This window comes from Mustela putorius, unplaced genomic scaffold (assembly GCF_011764305.1).
Source record: "Mustela putorius furo isolate JIRA1106 unplaced genomic scaffold, ASM1176430v1.1 tig00003890_pilon_pilon_pilon, whole genome shotgun sequence".
NCBI classification, from domain to species: Eukaryota; Metazoa; Chordata; class Mammalia; order Carnivora; family Mustelidae; genus Mustela; species Mustela putorius.
In genome coordinates this window covers 49,287-68,263 of record NW_025422039.1, presented here as the reverse complement: position 1 = coordinate 68,263, position 18,977 = coordinate 49,287, and positions in this window count along the sequence as shown.

The following is an 18,977-nucleotide window of genomic DNA, read 5'->3' as shown; positions in this document are numbered from 1 at the left end:
TGTTGGTGTATGTCTCACTCATTTTTATGTACCTTGAGAGTCACTGCTTTGTACTCTCTTTGCAGGAGGGAGGGGCATGAAGAGGATGAACTGCAGGGTATTTTTTTTTCTTTTTAATGAAAATGGGTAGAATCAGGGTTTGTAACCTACTGGTCACCTGGGTACCCCACCCCATTCCTCCAGAGCCTCATAATCATCGGGATTTTGCTTGTTTCTTTTACCCAAGCTCCCATACTCTCCAGGCTGGAAGCAAACATCCCATTTTCTACTTCCTGGAAGGCTAAACTTTGGTGAAGCTTCGGTTCTAGTCTCTAAGCCAGTTCCCCTTTCATTTTCTTTTTTTTACATTTTCTTTCTTTCTTTCATTTTCATTCTGGGCTCCTCCCTCCAGGTCTGCACTGCCTTTCCTTATGTACAAATGGGGATAGTAGGAAAGAGTGACTGAGGAGCCCTTCCAATTTTTTAAAAAGATTTTATTTATTTATTTGACAGAGAGAGCACAAGTAGGCAGAGCTTCAGGCAAAGGGAGAGGTACAAGCAGGCTCTCTGTTGAGCAGAGAGACTGAAGATGGACTCGATCCCAGGATCCTGGGGTCATGACCTGAGCTGAAGGCAGCCACTCAACTGACTGAACAACCCAGTCACCCCGAAATATTTTTTAGAATCTTCTTTTCAGTACTTCAAGGGGAACCAAACATCTTCACCAGGACTCTCAAAGATGAATGGAAAACCAGTAATAATTTGCTACAAAAATGACAAACATCTGTTTTTTGTACTGCATCTAAACAAGTAAATTTTAAAAATTAACATTATGGTAAACATAAGAATTTGCTGGAGGTAATCCTTTGAAAGCTGATGCTTGTATACTTTTATATCTCGGTCAAGCAAGGCACTATAGAATCATGGTTATGATCCATATTCTATAAAAAAAAAAAAAAACTCTCAGTTCTATTAAGAACATGAAACAAGTGGTGCCTAAGTGGCTCAGTTGTTAAGCATCTGTCTTAGGCTCAGTTATGATCCCATGGTCCTGGGATTGAGACCCACATCGGGCTCCCTGTTTGGTGGGAAGCCTGCTTCTCCTTCTCCCACTCTTTCTGCTTCTGTTTCCCCTCTTGCAGTGTCTCTCTGTCAAATATATAAATAAAATCTTTTTTAAAAAAGGACATGAAAGAAATTCTCCAGGGAGAGGGAAGAGAATAAAGTTCAAAATTAGAATAAGTTCAAATTTAAATTTGTACATCAAAAGCTCTTTTTTAGGGCGCCTGGGTGCTCAGTTGGTTAAGCAACTGCCTTCGGCTCAGGTCACGGTCCGGAGCCCCGGGATCAAGTCCCGCATCAGGCTCCCAGCTCCATGGGGAGTCTGCTTCTCCCTCTGACCTTCTCGCCTCTCATGCTCTCTCTCACTGTCTTCTTAACCCACTGAGCCACCCAGGCGCCCCCAAAGCCATGATTATTAAGAACACAGAATAGGGTCCTACGTAGCATACACGATGTGACCAATAGGCATTAATGGTCACTCAAGGGTTCTGGTACATTGTTATCCTCCAGTAGATTATAGAGGTAAAAAACATCTGAAAGAAGGATGGATGAATACTCAACTTTTTTGTAGCAACATGGACAGGACTGGAAGAGATTATGCTGAGTGAAATAAGTCAAGCAGAGAGAGTCAATGATCATAGGGTTTCACTTATTTGTGGAGCATAACAAATAGCATGGAGGACAAGGGGAGATGGAGAGGAGAAGGGAGTTGAGGGAAATTGGAAGGGGAGGTGAAACATGAGACGATGGACTCTGAAAAACAATCTGAGGATTTAGAAGAGGTGGGGTGGAGGTACGGGGAACAAGGTGGTGGGTATTGGGGAGGGCATGTATTGCATGGAGCACTGGGTGTGGTGCAAAAACAATGGATACTGTTATGCTGAAAAGAAATAAAAAATTAAAAAAAATCTGAAAGGTTCCCAGGAAGCAGTGGGTTTTGTTTTGTTTTGTTTTTTAGAAAGAAGAGGAGGATGGGTCACTAGACTTTAAGAGGTCATGAATAAAGCAGGATAGGTAGGAACTGAATCATAAACTTTGGTTGTTAGCTTGTCAGGAGTTGAGGTATAAGGTCCTAGGTCTGCATGGAGGTGGGTAGGTCACAGGGAGATAGTGAGGTTAGTACTCTGAAGGGGAGCTGGCATGTGGGCTTGGGTATCAAGAAATCACCAATGTAATTAAGTGGGATAGCCATGTTTGTAGTGTGTGTGTGTGTGTGTGTGTGTGTTAATTCTTCATGGCTGGGGATATTGAGTTAGATGTTTATTGATCCCCTATCCAATTCCAACATTCCTAGTATTTATGGCTTCTCTGGCTCAAATATTAGCAATGGCTATGGAGAGAAGGGTTAGACCAAAAAGCATGGAGCACAGTGTATAGAAAGTTTCTCCCAAGCTTTAAAGAAGGCTTTATCAGTATATTTTTGTCTACTCAGGCTGCTATACCAAACACAGGCTGGGGGGCTTAAATGACAGAAATGTATTTTCTCACAGATCTGGAGGCCAGAAGTTCTAGATCAAGGTGCCAGCAAGGTTGGTCTCCAGTGAGCCTTTTCTTGTTGGTCTATAGATCACTATCTTTTCAACTGTGCCCTCAGATGACCTCTTCTCTCTGGACCCCCAGAAGTGGGGTAGGGGGAGTGTTTTCATGTATTTCCCCCTTACTAGGACACCAGTCCTAGCAGATTAGGACTCCTGTGACCTCACCAAGCCTTCAGTACCTCCTTCTAGGTAGGCCCTATCTCCAGATGCAGTCACACTGGAGATTAGGAATTCTACATATGACTTTTGTGGGGACACAATTCAGTCCATAACAATCAGTACAGGAGAAAAACCATGGAGAGAATTCTAGAGGAGTCACACGGTGATGTTATAAGGTAAGTGGGTATAAAAGAGCACCTCTGAAGTCCAATAGGGCATTAGAGCTAGAGGCCGACAGGAAAGTCCCGTACGTGCCACAGTTTTGAGTTTGATGCAAGCACAACGCTGAAGGGAAGATATTTGGGAGGCCTTGGCCAACCACTACTTCCAGCCAGGGGTTATTCTGGAGGGAATATCTCTCAGAGTGCTGCCTAGAATCAAGACTTTGTGGTTGGAAAAGAAAAGTGCTACTCCCAAAGCTGGAGAAGGATGGTGCTGTAAGTTACTTGAAGAGTACTGTTCTGGGAGATAGGAGATCTGCGGTGGTGTCCTCTTTGTTCTGCTGCTGACCAGATGTGAAAATGCAGATTAACTCCCTAACCATCTCAGTTCTACCACCATGTGCTGCTGTCATGTGTCCCAAGCTCCAGAGTTAGTTTTATACATAACCAGAAGCCGGTCTTTTAGTTCCCAATCTCTTAATCAGGCCACTCGTCACAATATATAGCGGACACGTGACAGCCACAGGGAGAAGTAAGGGTTTCTCTCTTCCCCTCAGAGAGAGTGGAAAGGCTCTAGGAGAGGGCATACCAGTAGGCCAAAGGCAGCCAGTGCCGGGGAGTGGAGCCACGGGGAAGAGTGTGCTGATGACAGCCTTGTGGAGGGAGGGCAGAAAGAGCCACCACCGTGACACTTGAGTTATAGATCGAGCTTGGGGACAGAGAAGGGATCAGGGCACGGTAGAGCAGCAGCTGGCAAAGTGATTCTGCTGCGCTTAAGCTCATAGTGCCTTAGCGAATTAGAATGGGAAATACCTTGCTATTGTTTGTGACTCTGTGATTGTGTGAGTATGAGTGACAGAGTGGGGACAAAGAGAGAGGGAGAGAGAATACATTAAATTTTAAAGAAGGACAATAAGGGATGCCTGGGTGGCTTACTCAGTTAAGCATCTACCTTTGGTTCAGGTCATGATCCCAGGGTCCTGGGATTGGATCCCATACCAGGCTCTAGTGGGGGGCCTGCCTTCCCTCTGCCTGCTGCTCCCCTTGCTTGTGATCTCTCTCTTCCTCTGTAACAAATAATAGTAAAAAATAAACAAGGGCGATAAGTTATGTTTACTTTTGTTTCTGATGTCAGACATAGGTTCAGAGGATTAAAGAGGGAGATCCAAGGAGCTAGCCTCTTAAGAGGAGTGAATACCTAGTCACTGGTAAGACCCCTGGTCCTGCAATACAATATGGCTCCTGTGATCTGGGTCCTGTTAAATGCCTCTCGCCATCCTTAACCCGATAGTTTGATTCTTCAGTGTGTTCAGTGTGGGGAACTGAGAGAAGCTATGACACTTGGCCCTTTGTGGGGGAATTTTAGTAGTATAAATAGCAAAGTTATCAGTTCTGGAGCACTTCCATGACTCTGCTGCAGGCACTGTGCTGTGACCTGGGTTTAGAGCAGTGAGATAAACATAGAAATAAATGTGGGATCTGTTTCCAAGAAGCTGAAACCCACTATTCTCCTTGTCCCTTTCCCATTCTGTCTTCTTCAGCCTTGTGCAATCCCACCAAGCAGGAAGCTTGCTTCTCCCCCTCCCTCTGCTGCTCCCCCTGCTTGTGCTCTCATTCTCTCTCTCTCTGTGTCAAGTAAATAAATAAAATGTTTTAAAAAAATTAAAAAAAGGCAAAACATAACCATTTTTGTAGAGTGATTTTCTGAATGCAGTTAAGGGCAGTGCTGGGTACTGAAGAAGACGCTCTGCTGACCAGAGGAGTGAGGAAATTACAGAACAAATTCCACAGGTCATTGAATGTATCACTTTCATCACCCCCACCCATAGCACTCATTAATCTCTAGCCCAGCCAATCTGTTGGTTATAAAAATGAGCTTTCTCCTAACTGACAAGCAGTTCTCATTTTAGCAATGTAAATCATTCTGATATTTATCACTAATGTGATCTAATCCTGTCTAGTAAAGAAAGCTTGAGAGTTCTATAGCTCTGTAAACATTTAAGAAAAACAATGGACTCAACTCTAGTTACTTTTTAACTAACTTGACTTGCCGAGGGAAGGAGAAAGTAAATACCAGAAATCTTACCACTAAGCACAAGTTGCAAGTTATACCTGCCAAGATGTGGTTCAAAATATAAATAACCAGTCTCCTTAGAAGCCTTTTACCTTCTTTTATCTGTTATGTTGGGTAAATGAGTAGTTACTAGAACACAGCTGGCTCAGTGATCACAATTCAGCTTACCCTCAGAAGTATAAATAAATTACATGTTTAGCCCGGTAACTGGACACTGATATAGAATTATTCACTGGCTGATTCCTAGATCAGAAACCACAAAAATTTTTTTCTTTTTTATGGAAGTATGGCTGTTACAATAGTCTCACCTGTAGCACATAGTGATTGACTTAACTACTCTATACGTTACAGCTCTAGATGTAACATTTTAATAAAACAACAATATCCTTGATGGTATCATGGAAATGTAAGTGCCTTGTGCACTTTTCTTAATGTGTATAATTACCTAAACATCATAGTAAGTGAATCAAGGCCATTGTCAAGCTTCCGTCAAGGAGAGTACTTAACTAGAGGGATTTCCCATTGCTCTCAGGATGATAACCTCTGAGTTACAGGTTCCATTAGTTGGCCACACACATTTGGAGCCTTGTGGACTTTCTGACAGCTGAGCAGCATATCTATGTTTCAAGCATTGTGATTCCTGTTCTTACTGCAAGAGTGACAGTTGTCACTTTTCCTGTGACTCCTGTCTTTAGGAAAGTGTCTGACTCAGAAAGTCGAATCAGTACCCCCCAAAAGGATTTTCAGGAGAACCACCTCAAAGGTGATCACCTGAGATACAGTCAAGAAAAAAAAAAAAAAACTGAAATTCTAAGCAACATCCATAATAAGTCTTTTCATGTTGATAAGGAAAGATTTTCCCCTAAATACCAGATAGGCTCCATGAAAGTGAGATCTTTACCTGTTTTGTTCACCGTGTCACCAGTCCCTAGAAGAGAGCCTAAGACATGACTCAAGATTAGGTTGCTTTGAATGAATCAAATTAATTAATGAACTGTGGCCTTTGATAGTGAGGTAGTTTATGGTCCTTAGGCAAGAGATGGGATTTGTGTTGGGATTTCAAGAATGGGAGGGGCCAAAGAGAAAATTGAGAAGCCAAATGTGAAAGTATGCAATTTACTGACTGGAGTAGGTCTGAATACATTTCAAACATAATTAAACTATGGCTGTGGGTCTATATGCGTTTTAATAATTTTCCCTTGAAAATGTGAGGCATACAGATGTCATCTCCAGTGAATTCTCCTTGTCCGTATACAGAATCACCAAAAAAAAAAAAAAAAAAAAAAAAAGGGCATTCTGACTGTCCTCAGTCCATCCAATCCAGGATTATAACACTTTCTTCCCCATGTTCTTTCTGACATCATGGACTTTCAGGTTGACCTCTCCCATCTTGGGTCCCACTCTCATTAGCTGTAGAAGTCATGCGATGTTTGCGATATGAGGGTGGCAATACTCTCTGACCTTTGGTTACAATATGTCTTTGAAAGCCAGTGTTTATTCTGATTTTACAGCATTTCTCCATTTTAACTGGCCACCTTTTAAGTGGCCATTAGCCACATGTGGCTGCTAGCCATCGGACTTGGACAGCAGAGGTGTGGAAAGTCCACACATTCTTCCACTCAAAGGATATTGTGAGTTATGCTACATCTTTTTTTTTTTGTAAGTGTATTTTTTAGGTATTTAAATTCAATTAGCCATTAGATAGTACATCATTGGTTTCATAGAATTTAGTAACTCATCAGTTGTGGATAACGCCTGGTGCTCATCAAATCACGTGTCCTCCTCAATGCCTATCACCCAGTTACTCCATGTCTCCCACTCCCCTCCCCCGCCCAGCAACCCTCAGTTTGTTTCCTATAGTTAAAGGTGCCTCATGGTTTGTCTCCCTTTCTGATGACTCCCATTCAGTTTTCCCTCCCTTCCCCCTCTGATCCTCTCTACTACACATCTTAATCTCAACAGTAATGTCAAGCAGTGGTAGTAATTCAGTCATGGAGTCATGCATATTCTAAATCTGATGAGGTGGATTCCTATACTGCCTTTGTCTCTGCTAGAGCGCTTACATTTGTTATTATTATTGCTGCTGTGTTCACGTTTCTCGTTCACTGAATGTCTGATAAAAGAATTAGTAAAATGTGTGACTGCAGAAAATACAATGGTCATGGATGATGATTTTCTTCTTGACCAGACTTGAGTCAAGTCCTCTGAGTCCTCTTTCTGTCCAGCCTTGACCTCAGGCTCTGCCCACTTAGCCCAGTTTTAGCAAGAAACCTGCTTAGTCAATTTTTCAGCAATCTCCAGCAATACTCTTGATATCTGATCAAATTCCTTATCTCTCACCTGTGGTATCTTACCACTCTTTTTTTTTTTTAAGATTTATTTATTTTGACAGAGAGAGAGCATGAGCAGGGGGAGTAGCAGAGGGAGAGAGAGAACCAGACTCCCCACTGAGAAGCAAGCCCAATGCCAGACTTGATCCTGGGATCAGATCATGACCTAAGCCAAAGCCAGAGAGTTAACCAACTGAGCCACCCAGGTGCTTCAGTATCTACAATGCTTAATATCTGATCAAATCCCTTATTCCCAGGGCACCTGGTTGGTGCAGTTGGTTGAACGTTTGACTCTTGATTTCTTCTCTGGTCATGATCTCACGGTTCTGAGATTAAGCCTCACCTCAGGCTCTATGCTCAGTGAAGAGTCTGATTAAAATTCTCCTTCCCTCTCCCTCTACCCCTACCCCTGCTCCCTCTCTCTAAAATGTATTAATAAGTCTTTTAAAAAATTCCTTATCCCCTGCTCTCAATAGTTTATGACCCTAGCCTTCCTTCAACAATATTACTGTCCAGATGGTTTAGTCAGAATCCCTTCATCCTTACCCTTGATGTTCCATCTTAATTTTACATTCAGTGACCCCCACCATGCTCTTTAGCTATAAATCTCCATTTGTCTGAGCTGAGCTAGATCTCTCTCCCATACTATAAAATAAAATCCCATCATAGTAGCATCCCTTGAATAAAAACTTCCTTACTTCCTTACTTCTTTAATTATCACAGATTTTTTTTTCTTTAACGGTCAGGAGGGTGCTAATGGAGTACCATGACAAAAGGCCTAACTTCCTATCATGGACATTATTTTGGGTTTACCTGACAAATACTCTTTTCCTCTTCTAAGAAAAATTTCCAGTTCTTAGTATAACTGCCAACTGGCCCAGGGGTGGACAAGTGAGTCAGATGAGACCAAAATGAAATTTCTGTTGAGACACTCGACCTTGAGGATTCAAGCCAGGGACGAAAAAGTGTTGGTACTCCATTATTCTGATGGTCCATTAATTCTTGCCTTTTTGTTTCCTGTGTCTATCACACACAGTCCCTGCCTTTTTGAAGATAATGATCACTAATCTGAATACACAGTTCGCCGAATCCCTTTGCAGTGGCCCATGTGGGCCAAGGTAGTAGAGCATAATAGATCTCTGTAAGTTTTTTAAAAATGCCTTTGTCCCTGTTGCCCATGGCCATTAAAAACAAAAGGTCAGGGGTTGGGGGATATTGGAAAATGTGAAGTTATAGCTACTCACTGATTTTGTGATTAGTAGAGAGAAAGCAACACCTACGTACAGGGCCAGTGGGTGAGTGGAGGAAACATCCTTGGTTCTAGGAGGAATGGGGGAAGGAGAAATATTAATAATATTTGTCTTTGGAACTGCCCCTGAAGACTTCCCACAGGAAACTGACCTAATGTGACTCTCCTAAACTTTGGCAAGCCCCTTAAATTTAACTGACTTCTAGATCTGATACCCCCTGCTAGATAGCTCTGATCAGGATTTGATTGTTACTTATTTTATTTTTAAATTATTTTAAAATAAATTTTTAATTTAAATACAATTAATTAACATATAATACTAGTTTCAGACATACAGGTTAGTGATTCATCAGTCTTTTATAACACCCAGTGCTCATTGTATCACATGCCCTCCTTAATGTCCATCACCCAGTTACCCCATCCACCCATCCCCCTCCCCTCCAAGAGCCCTCAGTTTGTTTCCTATGATTAAGAGTCTCTTCTGAGGGGCACCTGGGTGGTTCAGTGGGTTAAAGCCTCTGCCTTCAGCTCAGGTCATGATCTCAGGGTCCTGGGATCGAGCCCCACATAGGGCTCTCTGCTCAGTGGGGAGCCTGCTTCCTCCTCTCTCTCTCTTCCTGCCTCTCTGCCTACATGTGATCTCTGTTTGTCAAATAAGTAAATAAAAATCTTTTTTAAAAAGTCTCTTCTGGTTTGTCTCCCTCTTTGATTTCATCTTGTTTTATTTTTTTTTCTTTCTTCCCCTATGATTCTGTTTTGTTTCTTAAACTCCACATATGAGTTAGATCATATGATAATTGTCTTTCTCTGACTGACTTACTTCCCTTGGCATAATACCCTCTACTTCCATCCAAGTCATTGCAAATAAATTGCCATTTATTTTAACTCAACAGAGAAGGCCACTAGAAGCAGGTGATGGCCCCAGCTCCTGTCCCTCCATGCATAACATCTGTCAACACCTATGGACATCTTTTCTTCCCCATTCCTATGAATGTTGCTCAGTTGTTACATGGTGTGGACAAATGCTGCTGGCTGGAGGCATGGACACACTGGACAAGCTTGGCCTTCAGTGAAACAAAGACTCAAACTGAAATGGGAATGCTTGGAGTCCCATTGGAGGTACTCAACCTGTGCCCCTTCCCTCTTTGGAACAAGAGCCTGAACCTGAGAGATGAAGGGCTTATCCTAGGTTATGGCAAGGTTACACAGAGCTGAAACTAGACACAGGTGTACATGCTTATTGGTTAAGGCTGGCTGTGAAGTCAAACTGCCTCAAATCTTGATTCTCTTCGCCACTTCTTATTCTTTGACGCTGTTTTTCGTAGTTTAGGATGTAGGGTATCCTGACTTTTTGATGTTTTAGTTCTTGTCAGACATTTACCATAATGCTTAGCACATGGATGGTGTGTGCACACACATACGCACGCTTGACACTAGAAAAAATTTCCCCTGATATTAAATTTATCATTGCATTCTCCATCCACCACCATTTGGCTGTTTTGTCACAAACTGATTAAAGCAGAACTGTCAAGTGAGGAACTTCAAAGCCAAAGCATTAAGTTCTGTAAGAAACCAGCACTTGGGAGGTTTTGTCTCATTATCTGTGATTAGAAGGCAGGAAAAAGAGACTTTGGGGACACAGCTCACCCCTTCATGAAGCAGCCATTCAGAACTTTCTCAGAAGGGCTAATGCCTAATCTTCCAAAGATCAGCAAGAACAAACTTATGGCCTATTAAAATCAGATTTTTAAAAGATTTTTATTTATTTATTTGAGAGAGAGAGAGAGAGAGTGATAGAGAGAGCATGAGAGGGGAGAAGGTCAGAGGGAGATGTGGACTCTCCATGAAGCTGGGAGCCCGATGCGGGACTCGGTCCTGGGACTCCAGGATCAAAAGCAGATTTATTGACTCAATACAGTCAGGGAGGACATTCCTCACGAGTCATAGAATGCTGGTTGCCATGAGGGAGGAGGGAAGCATCTTTTACAAAGTCTGGGCTCTCACAGAAGGAGTCTGAAGCAGGTATATGGAAAGCAGAGGTCAGTTCAGGATTAGAAGCTCTTTCTGAGGGGAAATGAGTAGAAGCAGGGATTAACCAGGACTTGGGCTCTGCCTTATTCAATTCAGGCTGCTGCAACAAATGATCACAGACTGGTTGGCTGAAACAGCAAAACATTTACTATTCCTTGCAGTTCTAGAGGCTGAGAAGACCAAAAGCAAGGTCCTAGGAGATCTGATATCTAGCAAGAGCCTGCTTCATTATCTATAGATGCCCATATTCTTGTTGTAGCCTTGCATGGCTGACATCTGGCAGAACAAGCTCTCAGGTCTTTTCTTAGGAGTGCTTTTATCTCATTCACAAGGGTTCCAATCTCATGACCTCATCACTTCTCAAAGCCCACACCTCCTGATGGCACTACTTGAGGGTTAGGGCTTCAACATCTGAATTGGGGCAAGACACAAACATTCAGTCCATTAACAAGTGTTACCATGAGGACAGTGTAGCTTAGCAACTGTATCCCCAGGAATCCATGGGACTAGCAAAGCAGAATCGGGGGGGGGGTCACTGCTAGGAAAGCAGGAGTTCCCCAAGAGAGAGTCCTCATAGCATTTTACAGAGACAACATGACCCTTGAGAAACAATAGTTTCCATGACTCATACAGCAGCCTTTATATATGCCTGTTCTCCGTGCTGGATTCACAGCAAGCCTGCTTCTTTCTTTTCCAGTTCAAATGGAATTCCACTCTCTGAATCCTGATGAATTATTGCTCTTTTGCAGTTAGTAGGTTGTCCCTAAGGATTCTGCATGTATGGATTTGCAATCGTGGAAACTGCCAAAGGTCCAGGGTCCTGGGTGGCAGAACCTGGCCTCTGCCACTATTGCCCAAGGTAGGGACTCTGGTCCCTTGATCGTCCTGTGCTGCTGTCAAAGGTTTGTGTGCATCGTGTTGTTGTTTTTTTTTTTTTTTAATGTAATTGCTTATACATGTGTTTGATCATGCTCAAGTGGCCTTTCTGTGGAAACAGTGGCCAGGCTACACCTAGAAGTCACTGAAGAAAGTTCTAAGAACTCTTGGTTGGTATGAGGCTAGAGAGAGAGAGAAAGAGAGAAAAGAAATCTGCCTCTCTGCATTTTACAAGTCCCTGGGCAAAATGCGAGGGCTGTGCACTCCCCACACGGAGATTCCAGGCAGGGAGGCCCTCCTGAGCCTCATCTGCCTGGGATCCTCCTCCAGGAGCAATCCCTAGTTTGAGACCAGGGTTAGGGAAGAAATAGCAGCAAAGCAGGGTCCAGAAGGAAGGACTGCCACAGTCCACGGGGCACCAGAGGGCCAGGCTGGTACCTGCTCACTGTTGGAGTACAAATGGGCTCAGCTCAGCAGGTGCAGGGGTGCCATTGGCCCCTCTGATGGGGTTGCAGTGCCCCAAGCTCAGGAAGAAAAAAGGCTGGCTCAGGTGACTTATTTTTCACTGAGAAGGAGCTGATGGCAGTGGAAATAAACGAGTAGGGAATGATGTTGTAAAGTTGTATGGTTTGTCCTTTATATCTCAGCTTTCTCTCCTATCTCCCTTGCTCTGTAGTGTGTTCTCAAAGAAGTTTTTGACATGATATTCCTGTTCCCTGATTTACTCCTGAGCTGTGTCTTTTCTGCTGTTCAGCCCATCTGGTGAATTCTTTTACTATAAAAAGTATCTTGCCCTTGCAAGGTCTTGTCTCGCCCTCCCCCTGGGGAGACTTGAGGAATCCCAGAGAACTCAGCTTGCCACCCAGAAGGAAACCAGGCTATTTGGAACACTGGAAAGGATTCAGAGTAGGGGAAATCTGCTTGGACATCTGAGACTACCCCTACATTCAGGGGTCCCCTGGACACAAACCCAGACTTTGATATTGATCCTGAACCATGCTCTCAACTCAGACACCTGTGATCCTCACCACAGTGCTTTCAGATCAGTGCAGCCATGCCCATAAGCACAAACTCTAAGCCTAGATTCTGTCCTGAGAGGTCTGTCCCCAACAGCCTGGCTCCAAAGACCCAGAGATTGGGGACAGTGAGGAACACCATAGGACTCACCCTGCCACCCCCCAAAAAACATGCCATTTGGAACTCCAGAAAGGATTCAGAGGAACTGAAATCTGCATTCCCACCTCTGGACACCCCCATATTCAGCAGGACCCTGGATGCAAACCTGGAGCTTGACACTCACCCTGAACCAATCCCTCGACTCCACCCCTTCCCCCCTGCCCCCCCAAAAGAGGGATAGAGTGCTGGCAGTTTAGGCCTGCCATGTGGTGGGCCCTAACCATAACCTTTGGCTTGGATCTCAGGGTTCTGACCCCAGAGGCCTTGCAGTAGAAGCCCTACAATTTGGGGACACCTGGGCAATACCAGAAGATTCAGCCTGCCACCCAGAAGGAAACCATGCCATGTAGAACTCCAGAAAGGATGAACAGCAGAAAAAATCTGCATGTGCACCTGAGGCCATGCCCATAGTGAGAGGACCTTCGTCCAAAAAATCCAGATCCAGACATTCACCCTGACCCACATCCTCAGCTCAGCAGTCCAGGAAGCTCTCCACAGAGCCTTCAGATGGGTCCTCCCATGCCCCTAGACCCCAACCCTAAGCCACGGTTGGGTTCTGATAGGTCCATTCCCAGGAGCCTGTCCTCAGAGCACAAGGGATAGGGGGCACCTGAGCAATCCCAGAGGACTCAGCCTGCCACCCAGAAGGAAACTGTGCCATTTGGAACTCTGGAAAGGATTCAGAGGAGCAGAAATCTGCATGCCCAGCTGAGGACACATCCACACTGAGCTGACTCCTGGACACAAAGCCAGAGCCAGACACTCACCCTCGCCTACACTGTCAACTCAGCCACCCAGACAGCTGTCCATGGGGTCTTCAGGTCAGTCCTTCCATGTCGCTAGTCCCTAATGCTAACCCTTGGATGGCTTCTGTAATGATCTCCTCATTTCAGGTTATGTGGTGGTTCTGCAGGACATTGTCCTGGTGTGGGGTCAAAAACACTGAAGCATCCCGTGTGAAATGGCAAACGTGGTAAAGAAATGACGGCTGGGCTGCAGCAACATGTTCCTAGGAACATTGCCATAGGCAAGGGAAGCAAGGGCAAAATGAACTATTGGGATTTCATCAAGATCAAAAGCTTTTGCACAGCAAAGGAAACAGTTAACAAAACCAAAAGACAACTGACAGAATGGGAGAAGATATTTGCAAATGACTTATCAGATAAAGGGCTAGTGCCCAGAATCTATAAAGAACTTAGAAAATTCAACACCCAAAGAACAAATAATCCAATCAAGAAATGGGCAGAAGACATGAATAGACATTTCTGCAAAGAAGACATCCAGATGGCCAACAGACACATGAAAAAGTGCTTCATATTACTCGGCATCAGGGAAATACAAATCAAAACCACAATGAGATATCACCTCACACCAGTCAGAATGGCTAAAATTAATAAATCAGGAAATGACAGATCCTGGTGAGGATGCGGAGAAAGGGGAACCCTACTACACTTTTGGTGGGAATGCAAGCTGGTGCAACCACTCTGGAAAACAGCATGGAGGTTCCTCAAAATGTTGAAAATAGAACTACCCTATGACCCAGCAATTGCACTACTGGGTATTTACCCTAAAGTTAAAAACGTAGTGATCTGAAGGGGCACGTGCACCCGAATGTTTATAGCAACAATGTCTACAATAGCCAAACTATGGAAAGAACCTATATGTCCATCAACAGATAAATGGATAAAGAAGATGTGGTATATATACACAATGGAATAGAATGCAGCCATCAAGAGGAATGAAATCTTGCCATTTGCGATGACATGGATGGAACTAGAGGGTATCATGCTTAGCAAAATAAGTCAATCAAAGAAAGACAACTATCATATGATCTCCCTGATATGAGGAAGTGGAGATGCAATGTGGGGGGTTAAGGGGGTAGAAGAATAAATGAAACAAGATAGGATTGGAAGGGAGACAAACCATAAGTGACTCAATCTCACAAAACAAACTCAGGGTTGCTGGGGGGAGGGTGATTGAGAGAGGGGGTGGGGTTATGGACATAGGGCAGGGTATGTGCTATGGTGAATTCTGTGAAGAGTGTAAACCTGGAGATTCACAGACCTGTACCCCTGGGGATAAAAATTATATTATATGTTTATTAAAAAGAAAAGAAATGACAGCTGGGGAATCTGAGTGTGAAGACAGCACATATTTGTGCTGCTATAACAAGCTGACTGCACTTTTAAATCACTGCAGAGGAAATAACTCTTCCAAACATTCATGTTAGCACGATGGCACAGAAGCAGAGAGGACATCAGACTTTGGGATGGAGGCCAAGCCCTCCCAGATCCAGGTCACCCAACGTGGAGAGGCCACATGTTAGCAAGAGACTCATGGGAGGATTAAATCATGGGCCCCCATGTCTTGGGTGCAGTAGAAGCAGTGGATTTGGAATTCCAGTTTTCCACAACGTTCCACCACAAGCTGGTTAGAACTGTGCAAAGGCAGGAAGGGATGCCCCAGTAAAGTGGACAAGGGACGCTAGAAGGGGAGGCTGGAAAGGGGTGCCTGGTGCCCAGTACCCATTACAGACCCCACGTTGCAGTCCCTCACATGAGAGACTCACCAATTCCAGGCCCCACTGGGGAAGCTGGAGGTTCATCTCCTGACTTTTTGTAGGAGCTTGCAGCTCAGCTGGTGAGAATTCTCCATCACCCCGAACCCTGCCTTTCTCCAGGGACTTTCCTTCTAAGCACCCCTCCCAACTTCTTCCTCCTCCATGAAATAATGTTCCTCTCCTTTGTTTGTCGCACTTGCCTGTGATGGGACCATAGCTTGCTCAGCCCAGACTGCCATTCTCTGCTCTTCCCAAATAAACCTATGCTGCTGGTCAAATAACTGGCAGTTTGAGTTTAAGGCAAATCCAACTAATAAATTCAAGAAACTTGCAAGGAACAAAATCAATATGTACAAATCAGTGGCATTTCTACGTGCTCAGAAGGAACCATCAGAAAGAGACTATGGAGAACAATCTCATTTACACCTGCATCCAAGAGAGCAAGATACCCGGGAGGCCCCTGAACCAAGGAGGTGACAGACCTGTCCTCTGACACCCCTGCAACAATGACGACAGACAGGGAGGGCTGCACACGGAGATGGGGAGGCACTGTGCTCAGGGAAGAACCCACACTGGGAAAATACCTACTCTCCCCAAAACCGTCTACAGTCCTCACTCTGGCTCCCGAACTTCCAGACTCGGCGCCATCCTGGAGTGGGTGTGGACACGGGAAGGACCCCGCAGGGCTGAGGTGAGGGGAGCACAAGCCCCGAAGCAGGCGGACGCTCCCTGACTGCAGACCATCTGAGGAGCCCCGGAACCGAATCCACGAGCACACAAACACAGACGGAGGGGGGAGCATCCGAGCCCAGAAAGGGGGGACCCCACAGCCCTGCGTACAGCGCAGCAGGAAGCCATGTCATCGCACACAAAAGGACGGAAGCCCCAGCGTCTACACAGGGAGCCCTTCCTCGGTGGGGTCCTGAGACCACGTACCCCCTTGACAGTCCACTCCGGCGGCTTCTCCTCACCTCCTCCAGCGTCTGGTCCTTAGGAGGTTGGACTGCTGTCAGTGCGGGCGCGTCCTCTACAACGGGTCCGGTCAGTGTGGATGCAGAGCCACACCCTCCTCAGCATGTCCTGTCAGGGTGGGATCCGCCCCACATTCTCCAGAAGTCTCCACAGTGGGTCCTGAAGAGGCAGAGCTCCGGTCCCAGGTGTGGCTGTGCAGCCTGGGCTCAGGGCCGGAGCTGGGGTCTGGCGCCCTCTTCAGGCGATGGAAGGCAGTGCAGGACTGTGGAAGCTCACCCTTCAGTGGAAGGTCTTGCTCCTTCCCCGGGTCCAGCTGAAGCCATTTCATTCCGGAAATTCAAGCAGCATTGGAGCCCAATATCCCCCAACTTCTCCCCAAATGGCTAAGGAACAACGAATTGGAAACAATGTGGAATTACAACAGTCCTTGACCCAAACAGTGGCACTGAATATGGCCCTGATGCATACCCACACTCTGACCTCAACTTGGTCTCAAGCCTGGACCTGACCCCAATCCAAGACCCTAACCCTAGCCCCCAATGCAAACAATGTTCACAAGAACCAAAAGGTAGAAACTGCAAATATCCATCAATGGCAAATGCATAAGCAAAGTGTGGTGAAGGGTTTGAATTTGGGTTCAGGTTCAGGTTTTAGAGTTCTAGATCAGGCTTTGGGTTTAGTGTCAGGGTGAGGATTTAGAGTGAAGGGCAAGGGAACAGAGTTAGAGTTTAGGGATTGAAGTTTGTAATTTAGGTTTTGAGACTCAGGATTCAGACACAGATAAAGTTCAAGGTCAATTTGGGGGTTTGGCTTCAAGCTGAGATTTGGGTTTGGAGTTCATGACTTGGAGGTCTGGTTTAGGGTTTGGGTTCATGGTTCAGGACTTGGATCCAGGGCTCAGGTCCAGGTTTTGGGTTCCACTTCAGGTTTGGGATTCAGGGTTCTAGTTTGGGCTTTAAGGTCAGCTTAGGTTTCAGTGTTGTTAGGGGTTAAGGTTAGGTTTAGGGATGACACATTTTCTTCAGTTGTCATCATGGACACAAAATTTCTATCTGAAGTTTCTAAGTCAGAAATGTATTTCATCTGGGAGCACCTGGGTGGCTCAGTGTGTTAAGCCTCTGCCTTGGGCTCAGGTCATGATCTCAGGGTCCTGAGATTGAGCCCTTTATTGGGCTCTCTGCTCAGTGGGAAGCCTGCTTCTCTCCCCACCCCCCGCCTGCCTCTCTGCCTATTTGTGATCTCTGTCTGTCAAATAAATAAATAGAATCTTAAAAAAAAATAAAAGAAATGTATTTCATCTGGGTGTCAGGAGCTGGTTTGGAATTTAGGATCCCAGTAACTCCCTACCAACAACATTCTGATCCTAGAGTCTCCCAGTCACCCAGAAGTGGCTCTTGTCTTGGCTCTCTGCCCTTGACCAAGAAGGGCAAGTTGGTGCCAAAGTTGGGATTTCATAATGGTAGAGGTGTGAAACCAAATATTGTGGAACTATCATGGAAAATGAGACAGGAGACAAATAACTGGTTGACTCCTGATTCTTCCACAAAAACAAAGGCCAAGTTTCCAATAGAATCTGATAATGTTCCCTAGGAAGGCCTATGGTTCTCATTACCAGTATCAAAAGAGGACCCCTCCCCTGGTTTAAACTAATAATCACAGCAGGATATTTCCTACTTAGTGTCAAAAATAAAATTTTATTTTTTGGCTGTTTCAGTGTACAATTTGTGGAAGCACTGACAACCTTTTCATGCTCAAATCCTCATCAACACAATGCAGGCAACGTTGTAATGCATTGCTCCTTGGAATACCAAGTACAAGAAGGGCTATTAGAAGTAGTAAAAAGATACCAAATATGAAATTCAGAAAAAACATCATTTATGGGCACCTAATGTGGATCCCTAACCATAAGATCTAACATATCATCCTATAGATTTCACTTAAAAAATCATCAATAACAGTAGCCTACTGACCACTGTAACCACCCCACCATTGACTTCTAGGCCTGTAATACACACTCCAAACGCTGGAGACACAATTCTCAGCAGAACGGGACTTACCCAGTCTGGGTGGACCAACTCTTATAGTGAAGCCAAAAAATCCCGCTCCTTGGAAATCCCAGCCATTAGGACACAGTCACAGAAACCTACCCAGAGCTCAATAAAGGACTGACATCTCATGGGGCGGATGCTGCAGATCACCCCCACTCCCATGAAGTAGCTCTACAGCGGACTCCAGGTCTGTCCCCTTCCCGGGATCACACGTGGCACCACTCCTTCCTCAGAACAAAACCGTGAACTGTCCTCATCATGCCTGTGTGCAGGCTTACAGAAAGCCAGACACTTTCTTGAGAGCACTCAGCCTCTCATGCCTATCCCAGCAGATGGAGGGTTCTGTATTCTCAACTTCATACCAACTACAGAAGACTTGGAACAAGTCTTGCCAGACTCTTGCCATATTCTCCATCTGCAAAATGATGGATAGTAAAACACCATGGATTCCCTGCACCTTCTCGAACCTAGGTAAGTTAGAGCTACAGCTTGGCCAGAGCTATTATCCCTAATCCCCTAAACACACACACTTCCCTTGTGCACTCTGGGCCAGTTTCCATCTACTTTGCTTCTCAGCCATTGTCTCTGCAGAGAAGTACAGCAGTACTGAGGTGCTGGGACTGAGGTGCTAAGTGCTAAGCCAGCACCTTGGGCCCACTTACTATCAGAAATTAATATTCATTTTATTAACAGATGCATCCCATAAGATCTTGCCACCACAGCCATTAGAAAAGTCATTACAACAGAGGTCCTACCAACATG